General features: G+C 42.8%; 1 protein-coding gene and 1 long non-coding RNA gene across 4 annotated transcripts in view; both read right to left on the bottom strand.

Annotated features, from left to right (window-relative positions):
* The window catches only part of LOC143497337 (disks large homolog 4-like), an 80549-nt gene that overhangs the window by 64677 nt on the left and 2350 nt on the right, over positions 1–13522 (bottom strand). The gene's annotated exons all lie outside the window — the stretch shown is intronic.
* On the bottom strand, positions 3451–5207 carry LOC143497343 (uncharacterized). Its single transcript, XR_013125849.1, has 2 exons — positions 4739–5207; positions 3451–3994 (listed from the first exon to the last, which is right to left on the bottom strand). It is a non-coding gene; the product is annotated as an uncharacterized LOC143497343 (long non-coding RNA).

Here is a 13522-nt window from a genome sequence, read left to right as displayed (position 1 = left end):
CCCACACTCACACACACATACACTCAACACACATACTGTTTCACACTCACACACACACACACACACACACACACACACACACACACACTCACACACTCAACCCACATACTCTCTAACACTCTCTCACACACACACACACACACTCGCACACGCACACACACTCACACACACACACACACACACACTCAACCCACATACTCTCTAACACTCTCTCTCTCTCTCTCACACACACACACACACACACTCGCACACACTCACCACACATACTCTCTCTCTCTCTCACACACACACACACACACATATTCTTAACAATTTTTAATATCTCTACATATCTCTAAGTACAGCAGTTACTTGCTCAGCCTTCTTCAGATTTTTTGTGTGTTTGTGTGCAAGAGAAAGAAATTGGTGGACAAACATTAAATTAGTAGAAAATGAAACCATGTATTACAGTAATTAGACGATTTCTCTCATATCTCATCTGGATGGATTTGAGAGAGTGAAACTGAAAGGAGATAAGACAGACCCTCACTCACATCATCATCATCATCATCATCACCATGTTTGATTAGCAAGCTGCAGTAAGGACTCAACAGTCATTAATGATTAACTCTCAGAATTCCACCCATTCTACCACAGTTCCACCCATTCCACCACAGTTCCACCCATTCCACCACAGTTCCACTCATTCTACCACAGTTCCACCCATTCCACCGAGTTCCACCCATTCTACCACAGTTCCACCCATTCCACCACAGTTCCACCCATTCCACCACAGTTCCACTCATTCTACCACAGTTCCACCCATTCCACCGAGTTCCACCCATTCTACCAGAGTTCCACCCATTCCACCACAGTTCTACCCATTCCACCACAGTTCCACTCATTCTACCACAGTTCCACCCATTCCACCGAGTTCCACTCATTCTACCACAGTTCCACCCATTCCACCACAGTTCCACCCATTCCACCACAGTTCCACTCATTCTACCACAGTTCCACTCATTCCACCGAGTTCCACCCATTCCACCACAGTTCCACCCATTCCACCACAGTTCTACCCATTCCACCACAGTTCCACTCATTCTACCACAGTTCCACCCATTCCACCGAGTTCCACTCATTCTACCACAGTTCCACCCATTCCACCACAGTTCCACCACAGTTCCACCCATTCCACCACAGTTCCACGCATTCTACCACAGTTCCACCCATTCCACCGAGTTCCACCCATTCTACCAGAGTTCCACCCATTCCACTGAGTTCCACAGAGTTCCACCCATTCCACCGAGTTCCACAGAGTTCCACCCATTCCACCACAGTTCCACTCATTCCACCACAGTTCTACCCATTCCACCACAGTTCCACTCATTCTACCACAGTTCCACCCATTCCACCGAGTTCCACCCATTCTACCAGAGTTCCACCCATTCCGAGTTCCACCGAGTTCCACAGAGTTCCACCCATTCCACCGAGTTCCACAGAGTTCCACCCATTCCACCACAGTTCCACCCATTCCACCAGAGCTACAGGCAGTCAGTAAAATAAACAGGAGCTAAGAGGACAAATAACTGTTTGTTTTGTCTAAACCCTTTTGGTGAAAGAGACATAATCATCTCAGTGTGACATACCTCATACCTCCTAATATCTCCCACTACCTTCTACTCACACTGACCTCCTAATCTGCAGACCAAACACAACTTCAGAATCACTGACTCCTCCCACACACTAATAGTTCCCACACACACTCATCCCACACACAGACTCCTCCCACACAATGACACCTCCTACACACTGGCTCCTCCCACACACAAACCCCTCCCACAGGACTCCTAAATACACCTCAGCACTCTCATCTGGATATCAGCACCAGTCTGCAAAGCACAGTAACTGGAAAAATGACAGAATTTGTCTCATGTTATTATAAAGCCAGGAGCGTTGTATCTCTTATAGTTTACAAATCTCACACACCTTGTGTAGCTAGTGGTGATGTTTTTGAAAAGAAAGTAACAACAATGTCTAAATAACATAATAATGCACACAAATCTGAGCTCAGTCTGAACACTGTCACCTGTAATTCTGAGGATCGGGACCCTGTGCACTACATAGTGTCACCATTCTCCAAACACAGTGTTCCTCAACACAGTTGAGATGGTTCAATTTCAGTATGAGTCTAAAATGCACTCTGACCTTTACAGGTGATCTTAATGTGATCTTCTCTAAACGTTTGAATGCACAGGTTCAACTGTTCAGTGTTTCAATGCTTTTTGCACAACCTGCTGTTCTCTAACAAGGAGCTTAATGGCAAAATTCACCACAGGTGTCTGGTCCGCGAATCAAACAATACATTTCCTGGTCCAATTAAATTGGCATTTAAACACTCCTCCTTATTCCAAAATATTCACATTTTGAAATGGTGAGACTAAGACAACACCTAACATCTGATCAGCAGTTGATTGATCAATCATTTAATTGCTGTGGGATCAGCTGAGTGCTTAGAGACTCGTGACACTGTCCACCAGAACATCGGTGACCTGAGCCCTTCAAGAAGAGTGGGCTTCCATGCCTCAGCAGACAATAAGTCGACTTGTGAACAACGTGAGACGTCGTTCTTTAGCTGTAATTGATGCTCAAGGACTCATGACATGTTATTGAGACATGTTATTTTTGTTGGGGTTCACCCACCACTGCTGTTGGCTTTTGTTTCAATAAATTGTTTGAAGTGAGGAAATCGCCATTGCGATCTTCAACTTAAATGCCCTATGATAGAATATACACTCACCAGCTACTTTATTAGGTATAACTGTCCAACTGATCATTAAGGCAAATGTCGAATTAGCCAATCATACAGCAGCAACTCACTGGATTCAGGCATGTAGACATGACCAAGATGATCTGCTGCAGTTTAAACCGACCATCAGAATGGAGAAGAAATGTGATTTAAGTGACTTTGAATGTGGCATGGTTGTTGGTGCCAGACGGGTTGAGTATTTAAGAAACTGCTGATCTACTGGGATTTTCACACACAACCATCTGTAGGGTTTACAGAGAATGGTCCGAAAAATAAAATATCCAGTGAGTGGCAGTTCTGTGGGGGCAAATGCCTTGTTGATGCCAGAGGTCAGAGGAGAATGGCCAGACTGGTTTGAGCTGATAGAATGGCAACAGTCAGTACAACCGAGGCATGCAGAAGAGCATCTCTGAACGCACAACATGTCAAACCTTGAGATGGATGGGCTACAGCAGCAGAAGACCACACCGGGTGTCTCTCCTGTCAGTTAAGAACAGGAAACTGAGGCTTACAGGGTCACCAAAATTGGACAATAGAAGATTGTAAAAACAGGGTTCTTGCAGGTTTCAGTGAGTTAAATTTAAGACTTTTTTAAGACCTTTTAAGACCATTCTCAGTGAAATTTAAGGCCAACACAACATATTACCACAACAATCCAATGATCCCAGAAACTCTTAAAACATTTTATTTTGATTAATTTAGTTACAGGATTACATTAATTCAATATTAAAACAGATAATCAAAATAGTAACATTCTCAACCCAAGCAACCTTACCAACACAACACTAGCATATCTACATACAACCTCACCCTACATATCTCTGAGTTCTTCCTTTTCAGTACCAATCTCAGCATTTGACTTGGAAAGGAGCTGAGCCATCTTGGATCCAGCCTTGCCCTCAGCTTCTTCTGCAAGAGAATCTGCCACTCTAGCAAGACAAGTGGATACGTCTTCCAAGCTTTTCTTCCTTTTCTTAAGGTCCTCTAAAGACTGCTTAGTCAGCTCTCTTTTCTGGCTCTGGGATTCCTTTTCTTTCCTGATTCATTCCTGATCCAGAAAGAGTCAGTATTTTGACCGTGCTGCACCCACAGATGCTAAGAGTTCCTTGGTGATGGGAACCTGTGACACCTCCATGCATTGTGACAGTCACATATGAGTCTGTGTGTGACAATTGTGTCCTCTTGCATGTTTTCTGCCTCCACCTCCTTGATGGAAAATAAGAAATAAAAAGATAGACGTACACCATCAAATTAAATAATCATACACACATTATACATTTAACAACATGTAGACTCAGCCTATCTTCAAGTATGTCTAAGGCATGGTTTGACCAAAATCCTCACACCCTGCAGCTGATAAAATTTATTAAATGTTACATTTTGGTTAAATTACTGAAATAAATGAAATTATAAAATTAACTAATTAAATAAAGGCTCAGAATTTTCGTTCCCCAGGCCATCCGTATCTTAAAACACACAAAACTTTTTTAACCCCCTACCTTCTTTTCTATTTATTATCCCGATGAAACAACTTACTTTGTCTAGCCATGCTGAATATGAATTTGAATGTTAACATTGAAAACGTTGGGACACACTACCCGTTTTTACCCTATGTATATATGCCCACTAAAAGGCAATACATCAGTACAATGTAAATAAAACCATGTGCAATCCATGAAACAGAGCATGGGACAGTGGAACATGTTTCAAAACATGACATAACCCATCTACAGGGCATAGTTTTTTTTTTTTTTTACATTTTACATGATTTAATACAGTAAATATATTTTTATTTCCTCTAGCTGGGATTTAGCATGCATTGAAACATTTCTCTAACTCAATGCCATGGACAGTACATGGTTCTGAGATGTTTTTGTATTGTAGCCTAATTGTATAAAATGGTTAACACATTGAAAAGAAGACTGTGGAGCATAAGTAAGGATCACTTACTTTGATACGTTTTGGTAGATCCTGCGCTGTTTCATGGCCCATGAAATGAGAGCCCATGTACCTCGATTGCACATATCCATTGCTCCAGAACCGAACATGAAGATCCAGCTGTTTGGATTTTGTGGTTGAATTAAAGCTTTCATCGAACATTAACACATACGGCCCGGTAAGAGCGTATCAACTCTCTCTTGATGAAGTCTGCCAAGCCAAATCTAGCTATATATGCGATTTGTTTAGTCCACACGAAAACTTTTTCGCGATATTCGAACCAGGGAACATTGCCGTCACTCTATCCTAATGTAGCCCGAATATCATTAGCCGAAGCACTAGTGATACTGCGGTGGAGTCCGGCGGGACCCGGTGTTCTGTCGGATTTTCCTACTTTGTCGAATTTTCGCCTTGGTATGAATTTTCGATGGGTAGGAAAAATCGACAGAACACCGGCACTGACGATAGCGAAGACGGAGGGGATGAGGCACAAAATTGCGTGAAGGCTTTTCGTGACAAGGGCCGTTTCCTGCCTGCGGTTATTATGGGTTTTGTAGTTTAATTAATTAACACGTACCAACACCTGTAGCCCCGCACAAACACAGACAACACAGAACTGACTTCCGGACGTTTCGATTAAACTACACTTTTCTAAAATTAACTAAGGTAAAATTTTAAGACCTGACTAAATTAAATTTAAGACCTTGGATGAAAATCTGGCTGTTTTTTAAGTCTTTTAAGGCCTTAAATTTAAAGTTTTTAATTTCAGACATTTTAAGACTATTTAAGACCCCGCGGGAACCCTGAAAAACGTTCCTTGGTCTGATGAGTCTCGATTTCTGCTGTGACATTCAGATGGTAGGGTCAGAATTTGGCGTCAACAACATGAAAGCATGGATCCATCCTGCCTTGTATCAACGGTTCAGGCTGGTGGTGGTGGTGCAATAGTGAGGGGGATATTTTCCTGGTACACTTTGGGCCCATTAGTACCAACTGAGCATTGTGTCAATGTCACAGCCTACCTGAGTATTGTTGCTGACCATGTCCATCCCTTTATGACCACAGTGTACCCATCTTCTGATGGCTACTTCCAGCAGGATAATGCGCCATGTCATAAAGCGCGAATCATTTCAGACTGGTTTCTTGAACACAACAATGTGTTCACCAGTGTTGCCATAGTTACTTTGAAACAGTAATCCGACTACTGACTACTTCTTTAAAAAGTAACTCAGTTAAGTTACTGACTACTTGCTTTTAAAAGTAACTAAGTTAGATTACTTTTAGTTACTTTCAGCAGAGGCTGATCCCCCGCCCCTATAACATGAAAATGACTACCAGTTCTGCCAATACTCACTTTATTGACATGTATTTTAACCGGAACATCAAAAATGACACTGGCATTTGTAAACTTTTTCTTGAAATAGGCTTACATGTTTTTTAAATAAATAAATAAGACAGTCTTTCTGTTCAACTCCGCCCTCTTACAGGGTTGCCAACTCTCACGCATTGAGACACACGCATTTGACTGTCTTCACACGCTTACACGCCACACTTCCGATATCTCACGCAAAAACAATCTAGTTTATTTACCTCTGATCCACATCTATGATTCAATGAGTTACTAGTTCGATCTGGCGCCAACCACCGGCGATCGATCGATCGCGATATAATACCGAATTTAGTCCATTTTACACCCCGCCCGGTAACAATTTACGTTCGCCGCCAAGCCCCGGTTTTTTTCAGGTTTGACGTTGTGTTTTTGAAAGTAGACAGCACTCTGTCGCCAGGACAGAGTGTACAACGGACCTTAATGTTGTCTTCCTTAGCCGAAATAAAATCAAAATAATGCCTGTATTTCCAGCTGCTAAAGGCGAACCTCTCCTTCCATCTGACTTTGGCGCCGCAGAGCAGAGATGGAATAAATATAACCTACGTTCCCCCGAAGTGCAGAAATAGTAACGCACGATGTTTTAGATAAGTAACTTTAATCTGACTACTAGTTTTTAAATAGTAGTTGCGTTAGACTACTCGTTACTGAAAAAAGTAGTCCGACTACAGTAACGCGTTACTAAGTAACAGTAACGCGTTACTAAGTAACGCGTTACCGGCATCACTGGTGTTCACTGTACTCGAATGGCCTCCACAGTCACCAGATCTTAATCCAATAGAGCACCTTTTATTCAAAATACAATACCAACTCCAAATAAAACTGCCTCTAAAGAATACCACAAAAACACCAGCTCAAACACCACCTCTGAATATCACCTATAAACACCAGCTCAAACACTACTTGCAAAGAACAATGCATCAGAAGAATACCACTTCTCAACATAACAACTTGCAAACAACAGCCTAAAACACCAGGTCTGAATAATCAGATTACCTCTAACCTGTTCCAAACACCAGCTGAAAAAACAGCCCCAACACCACCACCATTCGACATGAACTTTACAAAAGTGAAAACATTCCAATCACCACCATCTCTGAGCACCACTTCTAAACACCAGCACAAGCTCTATCTCTAAGTAACACACATCCAGTGCCAGCTCCCAAACACCAGTGAACACCTCTAAACCACACCATCCCATCAACACCATCCCAGTGACACCACCACCCTGTACGGCACCAACTTTAGATTGCATCAGGTAGCACAACCTGCTATGTACTACTCTTTGATTCCCCCCTCTCTCCCCCTCTCTTTCTGCCTCCCTCTCTATCTCGCTCAATCTTTCTCTTTGTGTCTAATTCCAGCTTTATCTATGTTTCACTGCAATGACGAATCAGTTCATCTATGAGCCATCAAATACTCATAATGAACACTGTTGCTACTGATTAAGTAAACTCCCTCTCTCTCTCTCCCTCTCCCTCTCTCTCTCTCTCCCTCCCTCTCTCACTCTCCCTCACTTCCTCTCCTTCACCCCCCCCCCCTCTCTCCAGCGTATATGTGAAAGCACTGGATCAGAAAGCTATTGGGAAGGTGTAAAGAATGCAGACAGAGAGCATGAAGACAGAAGTCAGTGAGATAAAGATAAAGTGAAAATGACACAGATAAACAGATAAACTTTTACATCTGTAAACTAACACTGTATATCTGTGTGTCCACCACCACTCTGAGAGGGGTGACAGGATCAGTAAGTCAATCTAAAAATAACCAAATTCTCAGTCCAGATATTCAAGATGCTCTACACACACACACACACACACACACACACACACACACACACACACACACACACACACACACACACACACACACACACACACACACACACACACACACACACACACACACACACACACACACACAGGATGCTCTTGTCTGTCTGGAAGAGTCTCTCACTTTCACAGTTTCTTCTGAAGAAATCTGAAGAAATCAGCTCGTAAACTGCTACATTAAGCTACACCACCTACACCATCTACACCATCTACACCACCTACACCATCTACACCACTCTGCTCTCTCAAACACCTCCCTACACCACCTACACCATCTACACCACTTACACCATCTACACCACTCTGCTCTCTCAAACACCTCCCTACACCACCTACACCATCTACACCACTTACACCATCTACACCACTCTGCTCTCTCAAACACCTCCCTACACCACTTACACTACCTACACCATCTACACCACTTACACCACCTACACCATCTACACCACTCTACTCTGTCAAACACCTCCCCACACCATCTACACTACGTATACCGTCTACACCACTTACACCACCTACACCATCTACACCACCTACACCATCTACACCATCTACACCACTCTGCTCTCTCAAACACCTCCCTACACCATCTACACTACGTATACCGTCTACACCACTTATACTACCTACACCATCTACACCACCTACACCATCTACACCACTTACACCATCTACACCACTCTGCTCTGTCAAACACCTCCCCACACCACTTACACCACCTATACCGTCTACACCACCTATACCGTCTACACCACCTACACCATCTACACCATCTACACCATCTACACCACCTACACCACTCTGCTCTGTCAAACACCTCCCCACACCATCTACACTACGTATACCATCTACACCACTTACACCACCTACACCATCTACACCACCTATACCGTCTACACCACTTATACTACCTACACCATCTACACTACCTATACCGTCTACACCACCTACACCATCTACACCACTTACACCACTCTGCTCTGTCAAACACCTCCCCACACCATCTACACTACGTATACCGTCTACACCACTTACACCACCTATACCGTCTACACCACCTACACCATCTACACCACCTACACCATCTACACCACCTATACCGTCTACACCACCTACACCATCTACACCACCTACACCATCTACACCACTCTGCTCTGTCAAACACCTCCCTACACCATCTACACTACGTATACCGTCTACACCACTTACACCACCTACACCATCTACACCACCTATACCGTCTACACCACCTACACCATCTACACCACCTACACCATCTACACCACCTACACCACTTACACCACCTACACCACCTACACCACCTACACCACTCTGCTCTGCCAAACACCTCCCTACACCATCTACACTACGTATACCGTCTACACCATCTACACCACCTACACCACTCTGCCCTCCTAAACACCTCCCTACACCACCTACACCATCTACACCACTTATACCACCTACACCATCTACACCACTCTGCCCTCTCAAACACCTCCCTACACATCTACACCACTTACACCATCTACACCACTCTGCCCTCTTAAACACCTCCCTACACCACCTACACCACTTACACCACCTACACCATCTACACCACTTACACCATCTACACCATCTACACCACTCTGCTCTCTCAAACACCTCCCTACACCACTTACACTACCTACACCATCTACACCACTTACACCACTTACACCATCTACACCACTCTGCTCTCTCAAACACCTCCCTACACCACTTACACTACCTACACCATCTACACCACTTACACCACCTATACCATCTACACCACTCTGCCCTCTCCAATACTCCAATTATCTCCACCAACCTGCTGCCTTCAACACCACCCTAATGTATACACAACACACAATGTATATTTCAACCCCTACACCCCTACAACCCTCAACACCACCCACTGCACACTGCACGTATACAGCAGTTTTACGTCTGCTTTTTAGTGTGTGGTACCTTTAATGAAAATAATGTAAACGTCCAAAATATAGTAAATAGATACAGATTATGTTGTGATTATTGCAGCCTGGTTGATATGGAAACACACTCTTTGTTTAGTGCGTATAAGTGTGAATCATAGAGTGAACAGGAAACTTTATTCTGGGCCAAACACGGCTGGTTCAAATCTGCTTCATCAAATCTGCTGTTATTTTAACGTTAGCTTCATTAACATTAGCCTAACGACCACAGGGTTAAGCAGAGCAAATGAAAACACCCTGCACCCCACATCACTGGAGGACTGGGAGGACTTTATGAATAATTATATTTCATTCAAAAGGGACCATAAACAGATTATAAACAGACAATGAGTCTCATGGTCCACCTAACCCCAATAATTGTTATCATTTTGCACTATATTATACAGAATTGTTATTATTTGATCTATTATTTGATATAAAAAAAGTTGTCCTCCAAAGATGGGGGGTGGATGTGGGCCCAAAAAAAATCCAGACAAAAAAAAAAAAACAGACAATGAACAGACCATAAACAGACCACGAAGAGACCATGAACAGACCATGAAAAATCCACAAATAGTCCACGAACAGACCACATTCAGACCATGAACAGACCATAAAGAGACCATAAACAAACCACTAAGAGACCATGAACACACCATAAACAGACCACGAACAGACCACAAACAGACCACGAACATACCATGAACAGATCACAAACAGACCATGAACATACCATAAACAGACCACGAAGAGACCATGAACAGTCCACGAACAGACCATGAACAGACCACAAACAGACCACGAACAGACCATAAAGAGACCATGAACAGTCCACGCACATATCATAAACAGACCACAAACAGACCATGAACAGACCATAAAGACACCATAAACAGACCATGAACATATCATAAACAGACCACGAACAGACCATGAAGAGACCATAAACTGTCCATGAACAGACCATAATCAGACCATGAACAGTGTACACGTTTGTGTACAGGTGTGTGTACAGGTGTGTGTGTGTGTGTACAGATGTGTGTGTGTGTGTGTATACAGATGTGTGTGTACAGAGGTGTGTGTACAGGTGTGCATATACAGGTGTGTGTGTTCTTAAACACAACGTGTTCACTGTACTTGAATGGCCTCCACAGTCACTAGATCTCAATCCAATAGAGCACCTTTGGGATGTGGTGGAACGGGAGATTCGTATGGTGGATGAGTGTGTGTGTGTGTGTATACACTAACCGGCCACTTTATTAGGTTTACCTTGTTTATACCTTTATTAGGTACACCTTGCTAGTACCAGGTTGGACCCCCCTTTTGACTTCAGAACTGCCTTAATCCATCGTGGCAGATTCAACAAGGTACTGTAAACATTCATAAGAGAGTCTGGTCCATATTGACATGATATCATCACACAGTTGCTGCAGATTTGTCGGCTGCACATCCATGATGTGAATCTCCCGTTCCACCACATCCCAGTGGGTCTGATAAAAGTCTGATAAAACTGTTAAAAAAATAGACACCATCTACGCCAAACACCATACAATTTAAACACCAACTCAGGTCACATATGAACTAACTCCATATCAACACAGTTTTAGCATAATTCTACTACATATACACACTTTTTTCAATTTCAGGTGAATAAAAAAAATTCTATTATAAACACTAATTATAAACACTAACTCAACAACAAACATCCAAGAGAAAAACATAATTAAAAAAAAAAATCATTTCTCCAGAGATTTGTTTCCCTCAGTCACTGTCCCAGCTAAGCTCCCCTCCAGCCCAGAAGACTGAGGTCAGAGAGATATCATCATGTGCAGTGTTATAGGAGCTCAGAGAGATATCATCATGTGCAGTGTTATAGGAGCTCAGAGAGATATCGGTCATGTGCAGTGTTATAGGAGCTCAGAGAGATATCATCATGTGCAGTATTATAGGAGGTCTGGGAGATATTGGTCATGTGCAGTGTTATAGGAGCTCAGAGAGATATCAGTCATGTGCAGTGTTATAGGAGCTCAGAGAGATATCAGTCATGTGCAGTGTTATAGGAGCTCAGAGAGAGATCAGTCATGTGCAGTGTTATAGGAGCTCAGAGAGATATCATCATGTGCAGTGTTATAGGAGGTCTGGGGGATATTGGTCATGTGCAGTGTTATAGGAGCTCAGAGAGATATCAGTCATGTGCAGTGTTATAGGAGCTCAGAGCTCAGAGAGATATCAGTCATGTGCAGTGTTATAGGAGCTCAGAGAGATATCAGTCATGTGCAGTGTTATAAGAGGTCAGAGAGATATCGTCATGTGCAGTGTTATAGGAGCTCAGAGAGATATCGGACATGTGCAGTGTTATAGGAGGTCAGTGAGCATGTGTTTATATGTGTGTATACATGTTTGTGTGTGTTCATGCATGTTTGTGTATGCATGTGTATGTGAAATTGCATGTTTGCTTACATGTTTGTGTGTGTGCGTGAGTGAATGCTGTGAACTCCCAGATAGTGAGAATCAATGTCCTAATGATATATCTGGAACAGCGATATTGTGTTATTTTGATATTCTGTGCTGATATTCTGATATTTTGATGTAATGATATTCTGACAGGTTCAGCATTTACTAGGCAAAAAGGACTGTAATTAGAAATAAGATCTTCATAAGAACTCCAGTCCCACGCTTACAACATACAACTCAAAACACACAAAACTCCAACATACACCTCCCTCAGGATGATAACACAATACTCCAACATACACCTCCCGCAGGATGACAACACAATACTTCAACATTACCCCTCCCTCAGGATGATAACACAATACTCTAACATACACCTCCCTCAGGATGATAACACAATACTCCAACATACACCTCCCTCAGGATGATAACACAATACTCTAACATACACCTCCCTCAGGATGATAACACAATACTCCAACATACACCTCCCTCAGGATGATAACACAATACTCCAACATACACCTCCCTCAGGATGATAACACAATACTCTAACATACACCTCCCTCAGGATGATAACACAATACTCTAACATACACCTCCCTCAGGATGATAACACAATACTCTAACATACAACTCCCTCAGGATGATAACACAATACTCCAACATACACCTTCCTCAGGATGATAACACAATACTCCAACATTACCCCTCCCTCAGAATGATAACACAATACTCCAACATACACCTCCCTCAGGATGATAACACAATACTGTAACATACACCTCCCTCAGGATGATAACACAATACTTCAACACTACCCCTCCCTCAGGATGATAACACAATACTCCAACATTACCCCTCCCTCAGGATGATAACACAATACTCCAACATACACCTCCCTCAGGATGATAACACAATACTTCAACATTACCTCTCCCTCAGGATGATAACACAATACTCCAACATACACCTCCCTCAGGATGATAACACAATACTCCAACATACACCTTCCTCAGGATGATAACACAATACTTTAACATACACCTCCCTCAAGATGATAACACAATACTCTAACATACACCTCCCTCAGGATGATAACACAATACTCCAACATACACCTCCCTCAGGATGATAACACAATACT

The sequence above is a fragment of the Brachyhypopomus gauderio genome, unplaced genomic scaffold, assembly GCF_052324685.1.
Source record: "Brachyhypopomus gauderio isolate BG-103 unplaced genomic scaffold, BGAUD_0.2 sc107, whole genome shotgun sequence".
NCBI classification, from domain to species: domain Eukaryota; kingdom Metazoa; phylum Chordata; class Actinopteri; order Gymnotiformes; family Hypopomidae; genus Brachyhypopomus; species Brachyhypopomus gauderio.
Note: the sequence above shows the minus strand (reverse complement) of the source record. Positions and strands in the feature narration are given on the sequence as shown.